General features: G+C 39.6%; 1 protein-coding gene across 13 annotated transcripts in view; it reads left to right on the top strand.

The window, feature by feature from the left end:
- BBS9 (Bardet-Biedl syndrome 9) overlaps positions 1–24,504 on the top strand; it is a 273,478-nt gene that overhangs the window by 88,389 nt on the left and 160,585 nt on the right. Inside the window, exon 19 of one of the 13 annotated variants that reach the window (XR_005555993.1) lies at positions 24,140–24,234. The exons of the other annotated variants lie outside the window; for them this stretch is intronic. The gene's annotated coding sequence lies outside the window, so the exon portion shown is untranslated. The remainder of the gene's footprint in view (positions 1–24,139; positions 24,235–24,504) is intronic. 13 annotated transcript variants of the gene reach the window in all.

Here is a 24,504-nt window from a genome sequence, read left to right as displayed (position 1 = left end):
AATAAAATATTTAGGATAGAGAAGCTCATATAAGCAGTCGCTAGAGTTTTTTATCTTGCTAAAATACAGAGAGTTTTATGAACAAAACTGAATGTTCTAGATGAAAAAATAAATGGCAAACCATGTAGCTATCACTAAAACAGACAAAAGGAATCAAACATCAACATATCCCAAGCAATCCCATCTCCTCTACATGAACTGAAGGTGTATGGAAAAGCACCATCTAATATCGAATCCCTGCTCAGCACTGTCTATATATGCAGCCAAGACATAGCAATGGAGTAGGGACTGGACAAATGTGCTGTGTCTCGTATCAATTAGGGGAAACTGGTGAAAACTGAAGAAATCAAGATGCCTATGGAAATGCTATCAAAAGAGTAGATGAAAACAATAACTATAAATACTTGGGCATCCTTCAAGCTGACAACATCAAGCACACTGAAGTAAAAACAAAAAGGTTAGAAGTGAATACATCAAGGGAATGAAGAAGATCTTAAAATCCAAACTCAGTGGAGGAAATACCATCAAGGCAATTAATACCTGGCCAATTCCAGTCTTCAGATACACGGCTGGAATAGTGGACTGGACTCAAGCAAAACTAAAAGCCCTAAAAAGGAAAACCAGAAAAATAATGACCATGAATTATGTCCTTCATCCTCATAGCAATGTGGACAGATTCTATTTATCAAGAAAAATAGGTGTGTGTGGAATGTTGCAGGTACATGACAGTTAAACAAGAAAAAAGGGCGTTGAAAAAATATCTGAAGGATAGTGAAGAAGATGCTTTAAAGCTAGTATACCATGAAGGCTTATTGAGTTGTGGAAAGACCAAAGTGGTCTACAAGAAAGACCAAATGACAAGAAGAAAAGACGTGAAAGAAAGAGATATGGCAAGGCAAAGTATTACATGCTCAGTATATTAAAAAAAAATTAGCAGACCACATAAATAGCAGCCAGTTATGCAACAGCTATAACAGGAAAATTTAAAAAAGAGACCAAAGAGCTGATTGTGCTGCACAAGACCAAGCCTTAAGAACAAACACATTGTCAGGTCCCCAAAGAAATGAATTTTAACCCTATGGCCATTTCTCCTTTTTCTGTAGCCTTTTTGTGTGCCCTGTCATTGGGAGGGAGGAGCTTTTGGGATTGTTTTGCACTGTCTGCAGGATGCCCTTCCCTCAGGGGATGGAATGTCTCTCTTTTATCTGAGCGATGGTTTGTGCTTGGAGCCAGAAGAAATCGAAAGTGAGAAAGATCTTGAAGAGCCCACCAAAAAGACCAATTACTAAAACATGATGCCACCTGTGGATTGGCTGGGATTTAAACGAACACTGAGATTCTGGGGGGAGGAGTATTGAATGTTGCTTTTAATATATTGCTTCACAGATTTTTCTCTCAGATTCCGCCTTGATTCTCTACTGTCGTTAGCCCCTAATAAAAGTTCCTTTTGAGACAATGCCTGTTTCAAGAGTTCTGTTTTCTTGGGAGGCTTAGCTGAGGTAGGTCCTTACATACATATAAAGTTAAAATTGAGAGCACAGCAATAGAGAGTAAGTCCCACCTTTGCAAAGAAGTTGAAGAAACAGTGGACCAGCTTTTGTAAGAAGATTGCACAGATTGATTACAAATAATGACATGGAAAAGTATCAAAGTAGCAACAATGGTGAAAGTTCTGCAAGAAATATCATTTGCCTGCAAGCAAGAACTGTAATAGAAAATGAAGTATGTAAATTGCTCTGGGACTTCTGAATTCAAACAGACAAGTACTTGCCACATAATATCCCAGACAACAATTCTCAATCATTTTTTAGCCATTGTCTATCTACTGCAGGATGAAGGCCTGTTTCTCATGTTTCCAACCAATATGGTCCTAAGCTTTCTTTTGGCAGTTGGGCCTGCAATACTTGCTGATTTCGTCAATCCATCTTGTTTTAGGTCTCTTTTATGGATGCTTTTTATCAAGAGGGATCCATTCTATGACTGCCTTGGTCCACTTGCCATCAGGTCTTCTTGCTATGTGTCCATCCCATTTCCATTTCAATTCTTTTGCTCTCTTGATGATATATACTTTTGTTTGTTCTCTAATCCATGTGTGGATCCTTCTGTCTTGTTTTGTGATGCCAAGCATGTATCTTTCCATGGCTCTTTGCACCACTCGTACCTTTTGTATCAATTGTACGGTTAGTGTCCATGTTTCACTAGCCTGTGTTAAAGCAGATAGCACACACTGATCGAAAAATCTGGATAGTGGATGTGGCAATACTAGAAGAGAATACAATAGAATAGAACTGAACAAGATCACCAAATACAAAGACCTGCAAATAGAAATAGAACAAGAATGAGGAAAAGAGAAAAAGAAAGAAAAAATAGTAACAGGCACATTGGGTGAAATCCCCAAATAATTGGAAGACCATTTGAACATCACTGGTGTTGACAAAATTTCCATTGATCAATTGCAAAACGCAGTTTTATTTAGGACAGTTTATCCTGCAATTATACCTTTAAAGCCATCAAAGAATAATATCTGCAATATCTGCTTATCCCAGGTCCTTAGAAAGGACTCAATAGGTAGACAAAAATGCTAAATGCAGTCTAAATATCTGCTGACTATGTGACAAACCACATTATTATTATTAAATATTTAATCTTCAATTCAATTCACAGTCTGCAATTGGTAAAAACTTAACATTTCAAGACCTAAGCAAAGACCTAAGAGCTATTAAGGTAGTGTCTGAGTATATAGGTAATTCCGAATAGGGATATTCAGGATATTCAGGTCTAATAAATTCAAAATTTCCATGTATCTAGGCAGCTCTTTGGATATTATTCCAAGGGCTCCTATTACTATTGGTACAACCCTTGGTTATGCAAATCACAATATTTTGTTTTTTTTTCTAGCTGTTTCTCTTGAATTCATGCATCACTTGGTATTGCAATATCAATGAACTAGACTTTTTTTCTTTTCTACAATGGTGATGTCAGGTGTGAGCCAAATGTCTGTTTGTTTGGATCCAAAAGTCCCACAGGATCTTGACTTGCTCATTTTCAAGAATTTGATGTTTCTAGTAATTTTTGCTGCATTCAAACCCAAACTTTTGGCAAAACTTCCAATGTATAATTTTGGGAACTCGATTATGACATTGTAGATAATCAGTCTATGAGATTTTGCTGCAGCCACTGGTAAGTGATCCACTGTTTTCTCTTTCTCATTGCATAAGCAACATTTGCTGTTATTACTGAAATGCTGAATTTTTGCTTTCATGGAATTGGTCTGTAAGACTTGTTCTTGGCCAGTCAAAATGAAGCCTTCAGTTTCTTTCTTCAGAATTCCTGATCTCAACCAACTACATGTTAGCTTTGTATCGTACCTTTCCTTCAGTGTCCTTTAGATATTGACTGTGGACAGGTTTCTTTTTCCAGTTAGAATCTCAATGCTCAATTGTTTCCTTTCATTATTCTGCTTTTAATCTTATTGTTTTCGAGATTTCCCTTGTTCAGAGGCTCTTTTGCTTTTTTATGTAGTCATTTAAGCTGTGTTTTTCCTCTTTCATAGTTTGTTTCACCTGTAAGATTCCTCTGCCGCCCTGAGATCTTGGCAAATACAATCGATCAACATCACTTTTTGGGTGCAGAGCATGGTGCATTGTCATTAGTTTTCTTATGTTTTGATCCAAGTTATCAGTAGTAGTAGTAGTAGTGGTGGTGGTGGTGGTGGTGTTCTCCTTCTTCGTATTAGTATTAGTATTAATATTAGTATCTGATTGATGGGGGCCCAAAGGTTTGAAGGTGCTGGAGGTGGTTGGTTGAGTGAGAGACAAAAGCCCACCCCGTATCATTTGTGCTCTTTGTTTTTAACCTTTATTTAACTTGTTAATTTTATTGCTTTTAATATTTTTAATATTTATGCTTTTATGCCACTGCAAGCTGTCCAGAGTCACTTAGGGTAATGAGATGGGCAGCATATAAATAATAAATAAAATTACAAAATCTCAATTCGTTAAGGACAGCTTTACTTGGAACAGCTTACATCCTACAATCATACCTTTATCACCATCAAAGAAGAACATCTGCTTATCTCAGGTCCTTGGAAGGGACTCAATAGGTGGATAAATTTGCGAAATCCAGTCTAAATAATTGGCTAACTATGTGATGAATCATAAAATAATAATCCCCTAGTACCTTGATGTGATTTCAGGGCTTGCGTTCTCTGAGGAAGAAGACAGATATTTCAGAAGTTCATTGTCCAAATGAAACAGCTGATGCTGCAGGCTATGTAGGCATTGAAGAATTGTAGCTTAAAATATGAAGGAATAAAATTTTTAAGAATGAAAATTAAATAAAAATGCTATTGGAACTGAAAACAAAGAAAAAAATCTCATAGCTAAGAAAATCAAAACTAATCTTTGTGTGAAGTACAACCTGAAGATTAAAGGGATTGCAGAGGTTGTAGAGCAGCTGATATGAAGATCAGGCAATAGGGAGCTTCCGGTGGTGAGTGACGCTGATGGCGGCTACCTTGTAGCCGTCCTCCTGAGATGGTGTTAGATCCGCGGAGCACAGCGTACATCAGTTGGCCCGCGGTTCGAAATCACCTTCCCGGGCAAAGGGAAGGGGTAGAGACTGCATGAATAGAGGTAGAACCTCTTAACCTTCCCTGGATTTTTTTTTTTAGGGGGGTAGAAAGAGTGCTCCCTCGGAGTTCGTGCCTTCTCCGCCTCTCAGCTGTCTTTGTTTCTTTGGAAGCAAAGTGAAACGCCGCTACCATCTCCGCACTTAAAGTTTTCTGGTGAGTGACTTTTAAAGCGGACAGAACTGTTTAAAGGATTTTTCTTAGAGTTAGAGATTTATTTCTTTTTTAATTTCTTTCTTAGCTTATGCTGATTCTTTTTTCTGTGATTTTTTTTTTCGAGCGGAAAGTGAGAGTGAAAGTAAAATGGCGCTTTGAAAGTGTTGTTTTTTTTAATCTCCGGAAAGAAAAGACGGACTGAATGAAATGTATACTTAGCATTGCTTTTTTTTCTTCTTTTTTAAGTTTCTTTTTCTTTTTTCTTTTAAAGTGCTTTGGAAGTTCTTATTTTTATTGTATTTTTTCTGATCTTTTTTTATTTGTAAAGATTTAAGCATTTTTTTTTAAGAAGAAAGAAAGAGAGACTAACTTTAAAATGGCTTCAAAGAGACAACCAGCTTCTATAGTTTCTAAGGTGATTTCTTCTCCTGTCATTGCAACTGTTCAACAACAACTTAAAGTAACACCACCGGTGCAGCAACCTAAGGCTACATCTCCACCTTTTCCTCCCCCATCAGGCTCGTCTGCACAAGACATTAAAGATATAATGGGAAATGCTGTGTCTCAATTTAGGGAGGAAGTGAAGCAACTTCTGGAACAGAGCAAGTCTGAAAGTAAGGAGGAAATGAAGAAAGAAATGAAGGAGCTTTTTGAACAGAATAATACTATTTTGAGGCAAGATATAGTCACAGCTTTATCTGGATTGGCTTCTGTGGTCGTGAAGCTGGACTCCAGAGTGGAAGAAGTCGCAGAAAAAGTAGATTTTCTTGAGTATAAATTCCAAGATATGGAAAAAAAGGTGGAAACTTCACAAGATGATATTCTTATGTTTCAGTATAGACAGATGGAATATGCCTTGAGAATTAGGGGTCTTAAAGAAGATATGAATCAAGATTTGATGGAGATGGTGATCAATGATTTAGCTGTTGTTTTGAATATAGATAAAGATGAATTACGTGGAGAAGTGGAAAAAATCTACAGTTAATTCTTGGATTGCGAAACAGAAGAATTTGCCAAGAGATGTGGTGATTTACTTTGCTAAGAAGTCTCTGCGTAATCAGATCTTACAAGCTTTTTATAATAAGAGATTCCAGATTGCTGCCCAAGATATTATTATTTTAAAGGAAATCCCATCCAAATTTTTAAGAAGTAGAAAAGATTTTGCTTTTTTAGCAAATGAACTCAAAACAAGATTGATGCCATTTAGATGGGAGATCCCGATGGGTATTGTTTTGAGCCATGCGGGGACACGTTATAGACTTAATACGGTTGCTAAAGCTAAAGAATTTTACAACACGGTCCTGGGAGCAGGCTCATCTTCATCCATGACTCAGAGAGCTTTGAGTGACAAAGAGGTAGAACAGCAGTCTGAAGGACTAGGCTCGATGGCTGCTGGGCAGGTGGAATGGATGCGTCAAGCAGAGGTTAAAGAACAGAGAATGACTCGTGCAGCACATAAACGTAAGCAAAAGGAACAACAGAAGTAAGAAGCTAAAGAATCTTCTCATCAGATTGTTTCAATGCCGGTGGGAGGAGCAAGACCCAAAAGCTCTGCAACATATTCTTCAGTAGCAGACCTTGAGGGAATCTTCTCCAGGCTCCTGGTTGAGGGAGATGGCAAAGTTCCTGACCTGGAATGTTAACGGTCTAAATTTTCCTCAGAAGAGAAAGAAAATCTTTCACTATTTAAAGCAACATAATAATGACATTATTTGTTTGCAGGAAACTCATATCTTACTTAAAGACCAAAAATATTTAGCTAATGCTCGCTTGGGATCTCATTTTGTATCTCCTGCCCCTGGGAAAAAAGGGGGTGTGGTAATTTATGTTAAGCAAAATCTACCAGCCTGTCTGGTAGAATCAGATCCTCAAGGAAGATATGTTATGATTGAACTTGGCTTATATGGTAAAAAAATACTTATAGTGGGACTGTATGCACCAAACCAGCAACAGGAACAATTTTATAGATTGCTACATCAGAAAATAACTCTGTTGGATTATAGGTCTGTGATATTAATGGGAGACTGGAATGGTGTTTTAGATACACAAAAGGACAAAAAAGGTTTTTCTACCTTTTTCAAACAGGCTAAATTACCTAAAGCTTTTTTTGATTTGAAAGAAGATTGGGAATTGAGAGACTATTGGAGCGAACGTAATCAAGAGGAAAGAGACTTCACCTTTTTCTCAGATAGACACCAGTCTTTCTCAAGAATTGATTTTTTTTTGATTACAACAGATTTATATAATAGGGTGAAGAATGTAAAAATTTTTCCTAGGTCATTGACAGATCATAGTCCAGTCTGGATGGAACTGGTTGCTGAGAAAGAGGAGAGGAGATCCTGGAGGTTGAATGAGAATTTATTTAAACAGGAAAAAAATGTTCAAAAATTAAAGGAATGTTTAAAGGACTATTTTGTTTTAAATATGTATAAAGGAACACCAATGTCAATGGTATGGGATGCAAGTAAAGCCTTTATGCGTGGGATCTTGATAAAAATGAATAATTCTTATAGACAAAAGCAGACTCAGAAACGTAAAGAATTGGAAGATGAGATTAAATTAAAAGAGAAGTTTTTAATCTCAAATCCTTTAGATGAAAAGGTGAAAGGAGCCATAAAATTGTTAAAAACACAATTTAATATGTTGATGGCTGATCAAGCTGCAACTAATTTAATGTTTATGAAACAAAATACATTTTGTAATGCTAATAAACCAGGGAGATGGTTGGCTTATCAGTTAAGAAAGAAACAGAGACACAGACTCATAGATAAAATAAACTATAATGGTAAACTGGTTTATCAGAAAGAGTTGATTAAGAAATCTTTTTTAGAATATTATCAGAAATTATATAAGAGTACTAATGTACAAACTACAGATATAAATAATTATTTAAGTAAAGTTAATCTTCCTAAATTAACAGAAGATCAGAAAAAAGAGATTAATGGTTTAATTACCAATGAGGAAATTGTGACAGCTATTAAGCAATTAGAATTAGGTAAAGCGCCGGGTACGGATGGTTTGACATCTATTTATTACAAAACTTTAGTAGAAGAGATGACTCAACCTTTATGTGAGCTTTTTAATAATATATTACAAGGTTTAGAGATTCCTCCGTCATGGCGCAATGCTTTTATATCTCTGATTCCAAAAGAAGATCAAGATCTTACCTTACCTAAGAATTATAGGCCTATATCTCTCTTAAATGTGGATTATAAAATTTTTGCAAAAATTTTAGCTAATAGGCTTATGGGGGTCTTGCAACAGCTTATACATAAGGACCAATCGGGTATTATAACTGGAAGGTATATGAAAAATAATGTTAGACAAATTATTAACTTATTAGAATATTTAGATAAAAACAACCAAGTCTCTGCAGGGCTGATATTTTTGGATGCCGAAAAAGCCTTTGACCAACTGAACTGGCAGTTTATGTTAAGTTTAATCAAGGAGATGAATTTTGGCCAAAATATATTACAAGCTTTATCCAATATATATCAAAAACAGACTGCTCAACTTATTGTTAATGGGGGTTTGTCAGAGGTTTTCACAATAGAAAAAGGTACAAGACAGGGATGTCCATTATCTCCGTTATTGTTTGTCTTAACATTGGAAATTTTGTTGATTAAAATTCGGGAATCGCAAGAAATAAAAGGAATAGAAATCAATAAAAAAGAATATAAGTTAAGAGCTTTTGCAGATGACTTGGTTGTTACTTTGTCTCAACCTACTTACTCGGTAGTAAAATTATTACAATTGATTCATCAATATGGGTGTGTTTCGGGTTTTAAAATCAATAATATTACTAAAATATTACCTAAAAATATGACTAATTGTGATAAACAGACTTTGGTTAACTTAACAGATTTTGAAGTTGTTGATAAGGTAAAATATTTGGGGGTTATATTATCTGCTTCTAATGTAAAATTGTATAAAAATAACTATGAAAAGTTGTGGATTGGGGTACAGAAGGATTTAAAGAATTGGGATAACGTACAGTTATCTCTCATGGGTAGAATTGCAGTTATTAAAATGAATGTTCTACCCAAATTTCTTTTTTTGTTTCAAATGTTACCTATCTTAACGAATGAACTTAACTTAAATGAATGGCAGAAAGGTATTAATAAATTTATTTGGGCAGGGAAAAAACCAAGGGTAAAACTTAAAATTATGCAAGATTTCCGTGAGAGAGGTGGACTCAAGGTACCAAATTTGAAATTATATTATGATGCTGTGGTTCTAACATTGATTAGTGATTGGGTGAATTTAACAAATGTAGAAATACTCCATTTGGAGGGTTGGGATTTACTTTTTGGATGGCATGCCTATCTAATTTTTAATAAAAAAGTGGATCGGGTTTTTAAATCACATATTATAAGGATTTCTTTGCTCAGGGTATGGAGGAAATATTATAAAAGTGATTTTAAAATACCATTATGGGCTATACCTTGGCATGCGATAGAGGGGATAAAGAGAGGAGTTAAGATGGATACGTTTTCCTATATACAATTACTTAGATGGGATGGTCAAAATTGGCAGTTAAAATCTTTGGAAGATTTAATACATGAAAATATTATTTACTCATGGTTTCAATATAGACAAATAGTGGAGAGATGGAAGATGGATCATAATATGGGTTGGCTTAGAGAAGATGAAAATCTTTTTAAACAAGTAAGGGATCAAAGACCAACTCATATTAAGAGAGTTTATGGGGTTTTAGTGGAAACGGATTCAGAATCTGAATTAATCAAAGATTGTATGATTAAATGGGCACAAAATATTGGTGAACCAATCCCATTGGATACTTGGGAACTTATATGGGTGAGGAATGTTAAATTTACACAAGCGCAGAACTTAAGAGAGAATTTTTATAAAATGTTTTATAGATGGCACCTTGACCCACAAAAAATGTCTATTATGTACCCTGATCTACAGCCTAAATGTTGGAGATGTGGTTGCTTGGATGCTACTTATTATCATATTTGGTGGTCGTGTAAAAATATAAAAGCTTTCTGGATTAAGATATGGTGGAATATTCAAAGAATCTTTAGAAGGAGGGTAAAATTTACCCCGCAATTATTTTTATTAGGTATTGTTACTGATTGTGATGCTAAGGTAGTTATACTGATGTTAAATTTGATTACAGCCGCAAGGCTGTTAGTAGGACAATATTGGAAGAAGGAATCTTTGCCTACCTTACAAGAGTGGTTTTATAAAGTTTCTTATTTGGCGGAAATGGCAAAGATTTCGGCTTTCTTAAAGGAGCAATCTCAAGAGAAATTTTTTGTTGTATGGGAAAAATGGATAAATTTTATACAATATAATTTGGATATGGAAAAATATCATTTAGCTTTTTCATAAATTGTATAAAAAATTTTGATATTTTATAGATTGTTTTTTTTTTCTTTTTCCGTCTTTTGTTTTCTTCCTTCTTTTTTTTCTTTTATTTTTTTATCTTTCTTTCTTCTTCTTTTTCTTTCTCTCTCTCTTTTTCCTCTCTTTTTTCTTTCTTTTTAAAGTATTTTTCTTTTCAATGCCTAGGTCATATATATTTTATTATTAATCATTTTATAAGTTGTAAAAATTTGTTTAGGTTTTTTAAAATTTTAAATAAGCCTGTATTCAGTTCTGGGAAGCTCGGGGAGGGGAGAGGGAGGGGGGGTTTGGGAGGGATTGGGTGAGGGTTGGTTGTTTATTTGTAAAACTTTTAAAAATTTTTCAATAAAAAAAAAAGATCAGGCAATAGGACAATCAAATAGTTCAATACCAGCAGAATTTGCAATTTAGCATCAGTTCTCTAAAACGTTGGAAAATTTGGGAAAACAATAGGAATCACAATAAGAGTGCAACATAGATCAAGCAAGTTGAAAATGCAGTGAAATTACTCAGTATGGAAGATAATTGAAGAAATGATCTGAAATCAATCATAGAAGGTCAAAAACTGGAATTTTCCTGGATCAGATGAGCTTCATGGATTTTGGTTAAAATAACCAAAAAACAAAAAAATGGCTAATAATTGGAAGGGCATTCCTAATTCAAAAGAATGAAGAAGAGGGAAATGAGTCTGGAAACTGCAGTCCCATAACCTGTTTGTCAATAACATAAAAGCTACTTATGGGCATAGTTGCAAATCAAATCTATAGCTATTTGAAAAGATTATTTACTCTCTGTAGAACAAAAAAGGTGCTGCAAGAATTCTAGAGGAACAAAGGACTGGTCATTGACACGTTGGTTTTAAGAATTTGAAAAAAGAACAAATTTGTTTATGGCTTGGATAGACTACAAATAGGCATTGATTCTGTGTCACACAGCTGGATTAAGAAATTTCTTGAACACACTTGAATCTGTCTAGGAAATTCATGAATGTTTCAAAATTTTTGGAATCAGCTCAACTAAATTCCTTATTAAAAACATACAAGATTTGATAAAAATAATGGTATGTGATATGGCATCGACAAGTATGAAACCATAGTCCTAAAAGCAGGCAAAATTGTTTATGATAATGGAATATTGCTTAACAGCGAAGATTTGATAAAGGCAATAGCACCAGTTCTCAAAGTGTCAGTATCACTTCTCTTATTGTTAATGAGAAAATCAAGCAATATGCTTAGTCCCAAAAGAGATAGCATTGTGAATTGGCTTGCAATATATTCTCTTGCTTCTTGTGGTCCAACTCCAAGTAAGCTACAGGTACCCTTGAACACTGAATGTGTCCTAAATCTGATATTGGTTTAGATGAGGGATAATGGATAGAAATTAAATCCAGACTAGATCCAGGTTCTTTTCATAAGAAAAAATATAGGCATGAGAATTGATGTTCAGCTTATTCTCCGGCATGATGACTGGAGAATCCACGAGTGGGTTGTCTTAACCTTCCTGCTCAGATGAGACTAAGTCTAGAAAGTTGCCATGCCTCCTGCTGGGCTAGACTAACCCAGTTTTCGACTTAGTCTTCGCTCAGCAGGATGCTTTATTTTGGGCTCCTTCTAGGCCTAGCAGTTAGGTTAAAGATCCTCATGGATTCTCCTTCTCGCTGTGAGTTGGACTCTTTTAGCTTAAATTGGACTCACTTAAATCGAGACAGACAGGGCTCAATTTCATCGTTTCGGCTTCTCTGGACAATCAGAGCCTTCTGGCCATCTGGGAGAGCTCTCCTCACAGGGTGGGTCGTTTCGCTTTCTCGAGCGACCCCCAGCTGATCCTGACGCCACGGAGCTTCATTGGAGCCCTGTTGGACTTCCCCGTTTGAACTGTGCTCGCGAGCCTCCTGTCTCCTTGCTGCAGCTTGCCAACGATCAGAAGACTGCGCAGAGCTCAGTGACCTAATTTCTTGACTTTGGCTTCCATGAGAATCACTGAATTGCTTCATTAGCTTGACAGGCACTGCAGGACTTTTTTCGGACCCAAGGCAAGCAGCGCAGCCCGGGCTGATTCTCCTTAGGACCTGACCAGTCCTGTCAGCCTTCAGCTGACTGTTATTTTTGGTGCGGCCGCCATTTTGAGTGCCGCTTGAAGGACTGATTGCTGTCTCAGAGCCTTGCTTAATCTGAAAAGGGCACAGCAATCATTAAGGACATTATCTTGGAGGCATTAACATTAAGAGTCCCACAAGGGCCTCTTCTTTACCCTACTCAATTTAGGTGTCCAGGGAGCAGTACAATTAGGTCAGCCGCCATTTTGTTCATTGTCTCTTCTGAAGGGACATCAGAGGCCTTCAACCCTCTCAGGTTCAGTTTACCTGTTGGTTCCCTCGGCCAACTATTATAAGGCTTGACCGCAGCAGCGTTACAAGGGACATAAAGAAGCAGGTCCTCAGAGAGTAACTACAGACACTTCTGACCCCATCCTGTCACGTTAAAGTTAGGAGGCAAGTATACCTTTGGGCACCGCTGCCATTTCCAGTATTTCTCTGCAGATCCTTGCTACCAAGGGATTTCATTCACCCCTGTCCATTGAAAAGGTGTGGGCACTGTGCCACCAGGTGTGGCCTCGCAGATAGCCATTAGCTCGTTATCTGTTAATGTCAGCCATTGATTAAGTTGGTCAGAACCTGGTCTATCCAACTCAGACAGGCTAAGAATTTTGTTCCGCTCACGTGTCAGATATCTCCTACTCGGAATATCTTGACTACAATGGCAGATAATTCGACTCCTCAGCCTCTTCAGGGCGTTTCTGGATCCCCCGCCAAGAAAAAATGTAGGTTCTCCAAATTGGAGGCGGCAGGGAGAATTAAAGCTAAAGCCAAGGCTATATCTACCAAAAAGCCCTCCAAAACAGCTGAGAGAGAGGTCACGAGGAGACATCAGGTGCTGGAAAGGGAGTTCTCCAGAGCTCAGAGGCTCACTTTGAGTGGAACAGAATTGGTTTCCTCTGTTCCACTGGAGGCTTCGCTTTTTGAGCCTCAGCGTGCGCCATTCAATTCAGCCTCGCAGGCTTGGTCTCCTCGGGGAAACTGGACAGGTGGATCTCCCTTCCTCTAATCCGGTAACAGGTCCTCGGGGGGAGTTCCCCATCTCCTAGAGTTCAACCGGGACTGAAGGCTACCTTTACGCCTACGGCAGCAGGAGTCGTCCAGTAGAACAAAAGGGGACGTGGCCTGACAAGTTTCAGGCCCTGATGGCTCAGGCTTTCGCTCAATATATGGCCTCCTCCCTGGGTCAGCGGCCCCCTCAGGAGCCTGTGCCTCCATTGACAACATTTCCCCAAACAGACACACCTGTTTCCTGGCTCTGCCTTCTCGAACAGATCTTCTCAGGGTAGGGAATTGGGATCAGATGATTACGAGACGTCTGGCATTGTGCTGTCAGACAATGAGGAGGCCTCTCCAGATCCTTCTCCTTTCACTGTCTTGTTTGACCCATTGCTGTTCAAGTCATTGCTCCTGAAGGCATGTACTTCGGCCAACATCGCCCCAGACCAGGAGCCACAGCCGGCACCTCTCATCACCCAGGACTCGAACCCACTATTTTCTGAGCCGGTGGTCATGGAGAGGCACATTCCCTCTCCGCCCTTCTTCTTCAGCACTGTCCAAAAGCAATGGACATCCCTTGGCACTCTCCCCACTCCCAGTGGGACAGAGAAAAAACGTTTTAATGTTGCACCCTCCTTCTGTTCGTTTCTGGAGGTGCCTCTTGTGGACGCACCTTTAACTTCTCTATTTTCTTCCCCCACTGTACCAGGGGACATGGCTGAGGCTCTAAGAGCGTTTGAGTTTTCCCTACGTAGGTCTCATCAAGCCTCGGCGTGGTTGGTGAAGGCAGCAATATCATCGTCCTTCGCCAGATCCTCCATCATTTGGCTTCGCGAGCTTCAGGCTTTGGTTACCCCAGACCAGGTACAAGTGCATCAAACCCTGGGCAAGCTGGTTGCCACATCTTAATACGTGGTGGACACTTCGCTTCATTCCACCAGGTACTCTTCACGAGCCATAGCCGCAAGCGTGTTGGCCTGCAGACTTCTTTGGCTCAAACAATGGCGGTCTGACCTGAAGTCTAAGTGGCAATTGGCAACCGCTCCTTACAGTGGTAATTATCTATTCGGCACAGCTCTCGATCCTTATCTGGTCGAGAATAAAGACAAGTGCAAGGTACTGGTGCACATTCCTAGGAGAGCGGATAGGAGATCCCAACAGGACTCCCGGAGGCAGTCCTTTTGCTCCGGACCTACCTGGGACTGGTCCCGAAACCCTCGCTCCTTTCCCCCCAGACAGAACCGCCATCAGGACTGCCCAGTCCCCTGGACCGGGCCCCAGTTCCAATCTAAACGGCCCTTTCGGGGTTCCGGAGGCTGTCCATTTAGATGGACCAAGTGACTCCAGGGAGGCCTCTCCCATAGGTGGTCAGCTTTCTCTCTTCACCAGTGCATGGGAAGCCACCACCACATACTTCTGGGTGTTAGACACCATCTAACACGGCCTTACCTTGGAATTCTTAACCAACCCTCCAGAATGCTTCCTCGCTTGCCCCAACCCAAGGAACGCTACCAAGGCAAAGCTCATGTCCATGGCCATTGCTCATCTACAGCAAATAGAGGCCATAGAACCAGTACCCAGGGTACAGAGGGGAAGAGGGTTTTACTCCACTCTATTTGTGGTTCCGAAAGCCTCAGGAGGTTGGAGAGTAATATTGGACTTGAAAGGACTAAATTACCACCTGGATTACAAGAGGTTCAAAATGCAGACTCTCAAATCTATCCTTGCCAGTATCAGGAAGGAGGATTTCCTGTCATCCATAGACTCAACAGAGGCTTATTTGCATGTTCTTATCCTTCCTGAGCATTGCAAATTCCTCAGATTTTGCTACGCCCATCAGCATTTTCAGTACAGGGCACTTCTCAAAGATCTTAGCGGTAGTAGCTGCCCACCTAAGAATGGTTCCGGTACGCATGCAATGTTATCTGGACAACATCCTGATTCAGTCCCATTCCTTCAGGTCGGCCCAGTCAGACCTGGCCCTCATCAGGATCCTTCAAGTTCTCCGTGAACTTCCAAAAGAACCACACTGTTCCTTCAACTTGCCCCCTTCACCTGGGGTCAATCATAGACTTGGAACTCTGCAAGGTTTTTCTCTCCCAGGAACGTCGAGACAGCATTCAGGCCCTCATACACTGGGTCTGAGGGGAGAGGGTAGTTCCTCTGGTAGTGCTGTCGCTGTTGCTGGGGAAAATGGTCTCCTGTATGGGAATAGTTCCATGGGCCAGATTACACTCCAGAGAGCTTCAGTGGTTTCTACTTCCCTTTCAGAGGTTGGGCACCAGCTCTTCTGACAGGAGAGTAAAAGTTCCACACTAGACATTACACTCCCTCCAGTGGTGGACCTCCCCGGCGATGACCAAGGGATCTCTATTCAAGGAGCTGGTCAGGCTCACCTTGACCACAGATGCCAGCTTCTTCGGCTGGGGAGCTCACCTCCAATCACAATTAGTTCAGGGTCGCTGGTCCAGCTCGGACTTAAGACACGGCATAAATTGGCTGGAGCTCAGGGCCATACACCTAGCTTTATGCCACTTCACCAACAGGGTGGCGGGACAACATGTTCTGGTGCTGACCGACAACATGGCAGCGAAAGCCCATGTGAACAGACAGGGAGGGACCCGGTCCAGGTCCCTCATGAACGAGGCCCACCTTTTGAGCTCTTGGGCGGAAGCCAATCTCTGCTCTCTCAAAGCAGAGCACATCTCGGGAGAGGCAAACTGACAGGCAGACTCCCTGAGCAGGTCGACGGTGGACCACTTCGAGTGGCACTTGGACCCAGCTCTGTTCAGGGAAATCTTGGACAGATTCGGTCAGCCGCTATTAGACCTATTTGCCTCTCCAACCAACTCCCAACTTCCGAGGTTCTTCTCCAGGTTCCCATCCCCAGGGGCAGAGGGGACGGACGCCCTCCGCAGCAAGTGGCCCAGGGAGCTGTTGTACGCCTTTCCTCCCCCCCCTGATTCCAGCAACCATCTGCAAGATGCTGCAGGAACAGGCAGAGATCATACTAATTGTTCCGCATTGGCCAAGACATCCATGGTTTGCCGACCTCGTGGACCTTTCCATTTCCCTGGCATGGAGGATTCCTCCAGATCGCATTTCCCTCAGCCAGATCACATTTCCCTCAGTCCTTCAACACTCGGATCCCCAGTGGCTTCAGTTAACTGCCTGGCACTTGAGCAGCGGAACCTGACCTGGAAATCCTATTCATCGAAGGTGATCTCTATGATTCAGGCATCCAGACGCCCCTCTACAAATAGGATTTACAATGCGACATGGAAGAGCTTTTGCCTCTGGTGCACTAGGCACCACTTCCATCCCTTCTCCATCCCTATTCCAAATATCTTGGACTATTTGTTGGAGGGTCTAGATAAAGGGTTAACTCCGAATACTATCCGCAGACTGGTAGCGGCATTATCCACGGTACTTACATGTGACAATTCTGCTCCTTTGACCCAGCACCCCATGGTATGCTCCTTTCTCAAGGGGGCAACTAACGCCAAGCCACTGGCGATACGTCGATACCCCTCTTGGGACCTGTCACGGGTTCTACAGGCCTTGACTTCACTACCATTTGAACCCATTAAGTCTTGCACTCTACGACTCCTTTCAATGAAGGTGGCCTTCTTGATTGTCGTCACATCAGCGAAACGCATTTCTGAGCTGGCAGTCCTCTCCGTCAGAGGGGACCTGTGTATCTTCCATGAGGACAGGGTGGTCCTTCGTTTAGATTCAACATTTGTCCCCAAGGTGAATACCCAGTTTCATAGGACGCAGGAGGTAGTACTTCCCAATTTTTGCCCTCGTCCATCTCATAGACTAGAATGGCAGTGGCATAAGCTGGATGTGCGCAGGGCCCTGCGACATTATATTAAACGGACTTCTGCCTTCCGCAGGTCCGAGGCACTGTTTGTTTCCTTTCAGCCCTCTTTCATGGGCCAGAAAGTCTCTTCTTCGACCATAGGAAGGTGGATTAAGGCTTGTATCATCCATGCATACGTGTCACATTCCCTGCCTGTTCCCAGCCATATCACTGCCCATTCCACACACAGTGTGGCTACATCAGCGGCTTGGTCGACACAGGCATCCATTGAGAAAATCTGCAAAGCAGCAACTTGATCTTCCCCTTCCTCGTTTATCAGGCGTTACAAGTTGGACAAGTTTGCCTCTTCGGATGCTTTGTTTGGCCGGAGGGTGTTGCAGCAAATAGTATCAGCCAGTGGGACACAAGCTCAGACTAGTTCCCCCCTGTAGGGACAGAGTGGCTTTGGTATGTCCCACTCGTGGATTCTCCAGTCATCATGCTGGAGAAGGGGCATTGTCTTACCTGAACGCCTTTTCTCAGCATGATGATGGAGAATCTACACCCGCTCTTTAAGGTCCGTCTGGTCCTGTGTCAGGGATAGGAGGAACCAACGTGTCAGACTATCGTTGGTTGCTTCGCCTTGGTCGAAAACTGGGTTAGTGTAGCCCAGCAGGAGGCATGGCATCTTCCTAGACTTAGTCTCATCTGAGCAGGAAGGTTAAGACAACCCACTCGTGGATTCTCCATCATCATGCTCAGAAAAGGCATTCAGGTAAGACAACGCCCCTTTTGTTCTTGGCCACAGTCTCTCTGAATGAGCAGGTTTGCAGTGTGAGAGCTCTATGATCTGTGTCATTGGATTCATATGTTATGGCTATAACTTTTTTATCTTTGCTTAATATATCTAATAGGTCAGCTAGGATCCTTCATTAGCCAGATGGATTTTTCATTTGTTATCTATATCATGGTAGACAAATTACAAGAGGTCTACCAGCAGATCTGTGATGATTTTCAGGTGGACCAGCATAACCTTTGAAGGTTTTCATAACTAAAGATCTCAGAGAAACTGGTCTGTAGTCATTTAGTTGCTTGATGGAGGGTTTCTTGGTTACCGGGATGATAGTAGAACATTTGAAACAAGAGGGACATTATAGATCTCTAATGATTTATTAAAGATGCGGATGAAAATGTGGACCACTTGATCAGCACAGACTTTCAAGCAAGAAGGAGTTACTCTGTCTGGACCAAGTGCTTTCCAGTCTTTTGTCTGTGAAGTAGACCTCACACCTCCCTCTTTTTCTAGGATCATCAGAGATGGGGGCCCCAGAGGGATGGAGTCAGGTGTAGGAGACTTGGCTATTGTTGTATCTGAGATGGGGAAGGTAGCAATATTTGACAGTAGTTTTCTCTCAAATCTACAGTAGAACACATTCAGATCATTTGCCAGTTGCCAGTTCCCTTCAGTAAGGGGGGGGGGGCTGCTGTAGCCTTTTCAGGCTTTTCCATACATTTGATGGTTCATTTACTGAGAGCTGAATGCTCAGCTTTTCAGTAAATGAAGATTAGGGCAGCTTATCTTCAGTAAATGAAAATATGGGCAGCTTATCTTCACTGCTCCCTTGTTAATACATTCCTGGCTTGATTGTACACCATTCTATCTCCTTTCCTGTAGGCTTCCTCTTTGGCATGATATAGCTGCTTGAGTTTAGCTGTGTACCAAGATTTATTGTTACTTACACGTGTATGCTTTTGGTTGGCACACATTAGTCCTCAAGAAACTGACATATGATGCCACAGTATCAGTAAGTTCATCCAAATCTGCTGAGGTAGCTTCGAAAATGTTCCAGACTGCGTAGTTCAGGCAAACCTATAGCTTAAACTTTGCCTCCTCAGTCCAAGACTGTTTTTAACTATCAGTTTCATGGTTTTAAGTCTTTGTCTATAAACCTGCACAAGGTGAAGCACACCATAGCCACTCTTGTAGAAAGTGATAAACATCTTCTAATGTTGAGCAGCAGTGGTGTAAAACATTCTGGTGAGATGGTTAGCATGCTGAATGTATCTTGACAAACCTGGCATAGATTTGCACTGTTAAAATCTCCTAAGACAATATGTAGGGAGTCTGAATATCTTTGTTCAGTCTATAGGATTGGTCAGCCAGAGTTTGCAGTGCATTATTTATGCAAGCTTGGAGTTGTATAGACATAATGTTTGATCTTGCAGGCCTCATGCCTCTGCTGCTATCAGACAATTACCAATCCCATTGACATTGCATCTGCATAGCAGAACTTTGCAGTCTTGATGTCTCTTCTAGGCCAATTAATCCTTGAGAAAGCTAAATCAATAATAAAAGAGAGAATCACCAAAATGATATTACCAGTGCCCCTGAATCCTGTTACCTAATGTTAGAGAGTTGTAAGCCTTCTACTGCGGGATTTCTATGCAATTTAACCTTAAACAAATATAGATTGGTCTTTTCCAGAGCCTGCTTTGGTGCCCACCTTTCCAGATATACTTGCAGGAAAATTTTATGGAACTTCTTAGTTACAGAGACTTTGCTCTTGTGAATCCAGAGTTGTAGAAACTGTTGCCCATGTCCTCCTAAGGTGTCCTTTCTATGATACCTTAACTTGTATATGATACCTTGTATTTACTTCCAAATACAGATTCCACGCAGATAAATTTGATGTTTATTATTTTTAGGGACTGTTGTCCCCACATTCACATATTAGGTGGCCTAATATCTTCATCTTCACCAAGTTATAATTTGTGCAAAAATTTTAATTAGGTATGTTGTTTTATTGTCCTATTTTTTCCTTTCTCCAATAACAAATTCCTGTGTTAAATTACTTCCCTTTTTACTTACCTCTTTTACTGTAAAGGCTGATCAAAGACTATAATAAAGTCATTTGATTTAGAATGATATATATGAAATACCTTATGCAGCTTAAAAGCATCTCTTCTGAAATATTGTTAGGTGAAAAAAAATGCAGGGTTTCATGTGGAAGAACTGTTTCTAATTTAAACATTTTGTTATTGTTAGATTTCTCACAATTATTTCTATGGAGTGCAGCAGAAGATAATAAATATCCCTTCTATTAAGTATATTAAACTTATTATAATAATTTATAATATATAACTAAAAGCAAGAATAAAACTTCTAAAAGAATATAAAAACTATATTAGATTTTTGCCACATTTACTGTAGGACAGTATTTAAGAATGAAATAATAATTTTCCTTTGCTCATTGTATGTAGAATATAGGGAGTGCTTGTAGGGGGTCTATACTTATTATAGATATTCTGTAACTGATTCAGTAATGAATCAGCTTTTTGCATGAAAAGAACCAAGTAGTATTACATGTCAATTTTTATACTAAACTAAAGCTGTACTTTAATACAGCGTTTATTTTTTCCATGAATTTTATTTTTATTAAATATTTTTTTATTGAAAGCCATTAATGGGGCTGCTATAATAATAGATCAAGAATTTTATGTACTTCTATCCATAAGTCTGGTCTGCAGTCATAATAAATTTCTGTTCTAAAAGCAGATAAAGAATCAACACTTTTGTCTACTGCATGAAAGAAAGTGATAGAAAATGGAAGTAATTCTGAGCAAATATCAGAATAGTGATATAAATGTTGCCATGTTCATACAACATTTTTGTATTTATAAATTATCCTTTTTATTAATCATAAAAATCTGTTTAAAAGAAGAAAATGTTTATTTATCCAACCGTTAGAGATCAGTATTCTCAGTTATGCATGTCATAAAATATATAATTGTTATTGGTAAAATTACATTTGGAAATCCCTAGAAGAGTGAGACTTGTTAATCTATCTTGCCTTTAAGTAATTTTCTTTCATGATCCAGCTCCCCCCACAAAAAATGCAGTGTTCTATAGTAAATTATATTCACACTTTGATTTTGGAGGAGACTTTCACATTGTTAATGTTAGGCTCAAAAGCCACTTGTCATGTGGATGTTCCCAGAAGATACTTCCAGCAAAAACTGCCTTGAACATGTGGAATGTTTCATTTTTGTATTTTAAAGAGCTATGTACAATCTGGTCTGTCTGTGTGTCTACCTGCCACCTACTTACCTACCTATCTACCTTCCTATCTACCTACCTACCTACCTACCTACCTATCTCTTTTATAGCTTACCCTTGATGCCAACAATTTTGGTTATGTTCAATTTTTTGTCAAATTAATAATAGCAATAGCAGAATTATATACTGCTTCACAGTGCTTTACAGCCCTTTCTAAGCAGTTTACAGAGTCAGCATATTGCCCCCAACAATTTGGGTCCTCATTTTACCAACCTCGGAAGGATGGAAGGCTGAGTGAGCTGGTGAGATTTGAACTGCCAAATGGCTGGCAGTCAGCAGTCAGCAGTCCAGCAGAATTAGCTTGCAATAGTACATTCTAACCACTGTGCCATCATAGCTCTTAATGGTGTGAAACACAAAATATTTGTATTATGACACTGATGGAGAGGCATTTAATGGGCAAAACCCATATGGACAGCTAAAAGCAGATAACCTTGGTATGAGCTTAGTCCTTATAAACATAGTGTTTTCAGAACTTGTTTCCTGCATCTCAACATAAAACATGTCTTCCAGCCTGGTATGCCGAGGAATCTGCCCTCCCTGCAACATTTGGACAGGGACATTAGGAGGGGAGCTCTATTGAGTGTAATGTATGTAATGTATAAGCGACCAGTGCAATTTTTGATTTTTTAAAAAACTTTCTCCAGCAAAGAAGTCAGACATTCAGTCAGTCCAGACATTCAGATTTCATGTTTTCCTAACTTATATTGAAAGTACTGCCATTGCATTTAATTCTATCTGAGATTATGTCTCATGTCTATAATTTTTAACTGGGTGAAACAGTGCATCATAGGGCAAAATGTTTTGAACCTCAAATGGGCTAACTTATAAAATGTATCTAAAATCTGGGGTCTATGACTCCTGTGGAATTAGAAACTTGACACCTTTTGTAAAATATTTTTGGATATAAAAATTATTATAAAGCATTTTGTAGTTGAATATAAAATGTTATAAAATATTTTCCTATGTTCAACTGCTAAAGTTTGACTACTATACAGTTTAATATGGGCTCCTTTCAAGGCAGACTCTGAATAACTTCCTAAATTTTTAAGAACTTTTCAACTACATTAGAAACTAATGTAGTTAGTTACTAAGGATAAGAGAAATAGATGTCCAATGCAGAGATCAGGATGCTTTTTACTGTCTCAAATGATATTACAAGCAATAAAGAGAGACCTATCAGCTGAAAGGGAAGCTTTGTTATGGAAACGTGCCTGATACAAAAAGAAGGCCAGAATAAGACTGAAAAGAGAAATTTAAAATCATATGTAATGGATCAAAGGCACTGTAGAGATGTTTTAGATCTGGATTGATCTAATATTTAATTGAATGTTAATTTAATAAGATGATGTTTTTGTTTGATAATATGGATGTTATTAGTCGGGCAGTGGGGACAAGACTCCACCCTTGCACCCCGCCACAAACAGATGATGCTTCAGGGCATGGGTGGAGGGCGTGACTGCATGGCATTACTGGGCCACCTGGGTGATCTGTGGCGGGCTGTGGAGGTGGTGGGTGGCCCTGCGGGTAGGTGGGGGCAGGGCAGGGATGGAACAGGGGTGGGGCGGTGCGGGGATGGGGCAGTTTTTGGGCACTCATTGTCTAAAAAGTTCACCATCACTGACCTATTCTATACTTGTGCGTTTGATTTTTCTTGCCTAAATGTAGAACATTAGTTTTCTCACCATTGAGTTATATATTTTGTTAAGTAGGGCCCAGTATTAAAGTCTATCAAAATCCTTCTATATCTTAAGCCTATCTTCTGCGTGTTGGCTATTCCTGCCAACTTGGTGTCATCTGTAAATTTGATGAGTTCCTCTTCTATCCCCTTGTCTAAATCACTGAAGAAAATATGGTGATGTTATCTGCTGGTGATGTTATCTAATCCAATTTTTTTCTTATCAAGTAGTAGTTATGGTTTGCTTTATCAAATGCGTCATTGAAATCCAAGTAAATTATATCTACAGCATTTCGCTGTCCGCTAATTTTGTCACTTTGTCAAAGAATGCAGTAAAATTAGTCTGGCATGTTCTGTTTTTAACAAACCTATCTTGGCTTCTGGTTATGACTTTGTTTGCCTCTATGTGTTTGCAGATTCATTGCTTGATTATCTTTTCCACAATCTTCCCAGGTACTAATGTCAGACTGATAGGTGTGTAATTTTCTGGATCCATTTTTCCCCTTTTTTTGAAGGTGGGAACTACACCAGCCCTTTTCCAGTCATCTGGTAGTTTCCCAATACTCCAGGATTTTTGTAACACAACTAGCTAACAGCCAGTAGAACATGTCCAAAGATTTACATAATTCAGTAACATCACATCACAACACAGGTTGGCAGCATAGATGCAGTTGTTAAATACAGAATTGGTAAAGTCTCAGCAATATTCCAGAGTCTACAATCTATCTGGCCAGCTCCAAAAATAGATAAGAAGACTAAGTTACAGTTTTAAAAGACGATTGTTGTACCAACAGTGATCTATTCCAGTAAAACATAGGCAATAACAGCATGCACAGCACAAAAGCTCAATGTATTCCATTAACTTTGCCTACAAAGAATTCTGGGTGTCACTTTGTGCAACTGTGTTACAAATGAGGAAATTTTGCAGTGGAGTGGATCCAGGAAGTTTGCTCATGTGACAAAATGTCAAATGGGTCTAGCTGGCCATATTCTTTGCTTGCCAGAACATCAGTACCTGAAAAATGCTGTACGATGGGAGGGAAAGTGGACAGGTAGACCACATAAAACTTGGCATCAGAAGTTAAAAATTGACTTATGGACAGTAGACATCAAATTGGAAGATGCTGAAGATGCTGCCACGAATATGATCCATTGGAAGAAACTTGCTGTCCTATGCGTGTCTTGCGAAAGGAACTGACGATGATTAGAATTCTTAAGTTGCTAATAAACTGACATAAACTATGCTTAGTAATTGTAAGACATTTTTATTTGTTTCCACCCATTAGGAAGTAATCTAGTTAGATGCAGTTAAACCTGCCTTTGACCCAAACTTCTTCAATGTGGCGCCCTGCCCCCTCACTGTCCCTGATCTTCTGTACAGGTACTCCTTGCTTATTGATTGCTTTATTTAGTGACTATTTGAAGATACAATAGTGTAAAAAAACACCTTTCTTTGCAACCCAGTCCTTGTATTTATAACCAACACAGTGTCCTGCAGTTATATAATTTCCATTAGCATGCTTCCTTATTGGCTCATGACAAGCAGAATTAATCTAGATCATGGAAGTAAAATTGCAAGTTGTGGTCACATGATGTGTTTTGCTTAGTGATTGCAGTCTTATTTAATAACTGAATGGGAAGTGATATCACT

This window comes from Crotalus tigris, unplaced genomic scaffold, assembly GCF_016545835.1.
Source record: "Crotalus tigris isolate CLP2741 ecotype Arizona unplaced genomic scaffold, ASM1654583v1 scf7180000017666.379230911805:20528666, whole genome shotgun sequence".
Lineage (NCBI taxonomy): Eukaryota > Metazoa > Chordata > Lepidosauria > Squamata > Viperidae > Crotalus > Crotalus tigris.
Note: the sequence above shows the minus strand (reverse complement) of the source record. Positions and strands in the feature narration are given on the sequence as shown.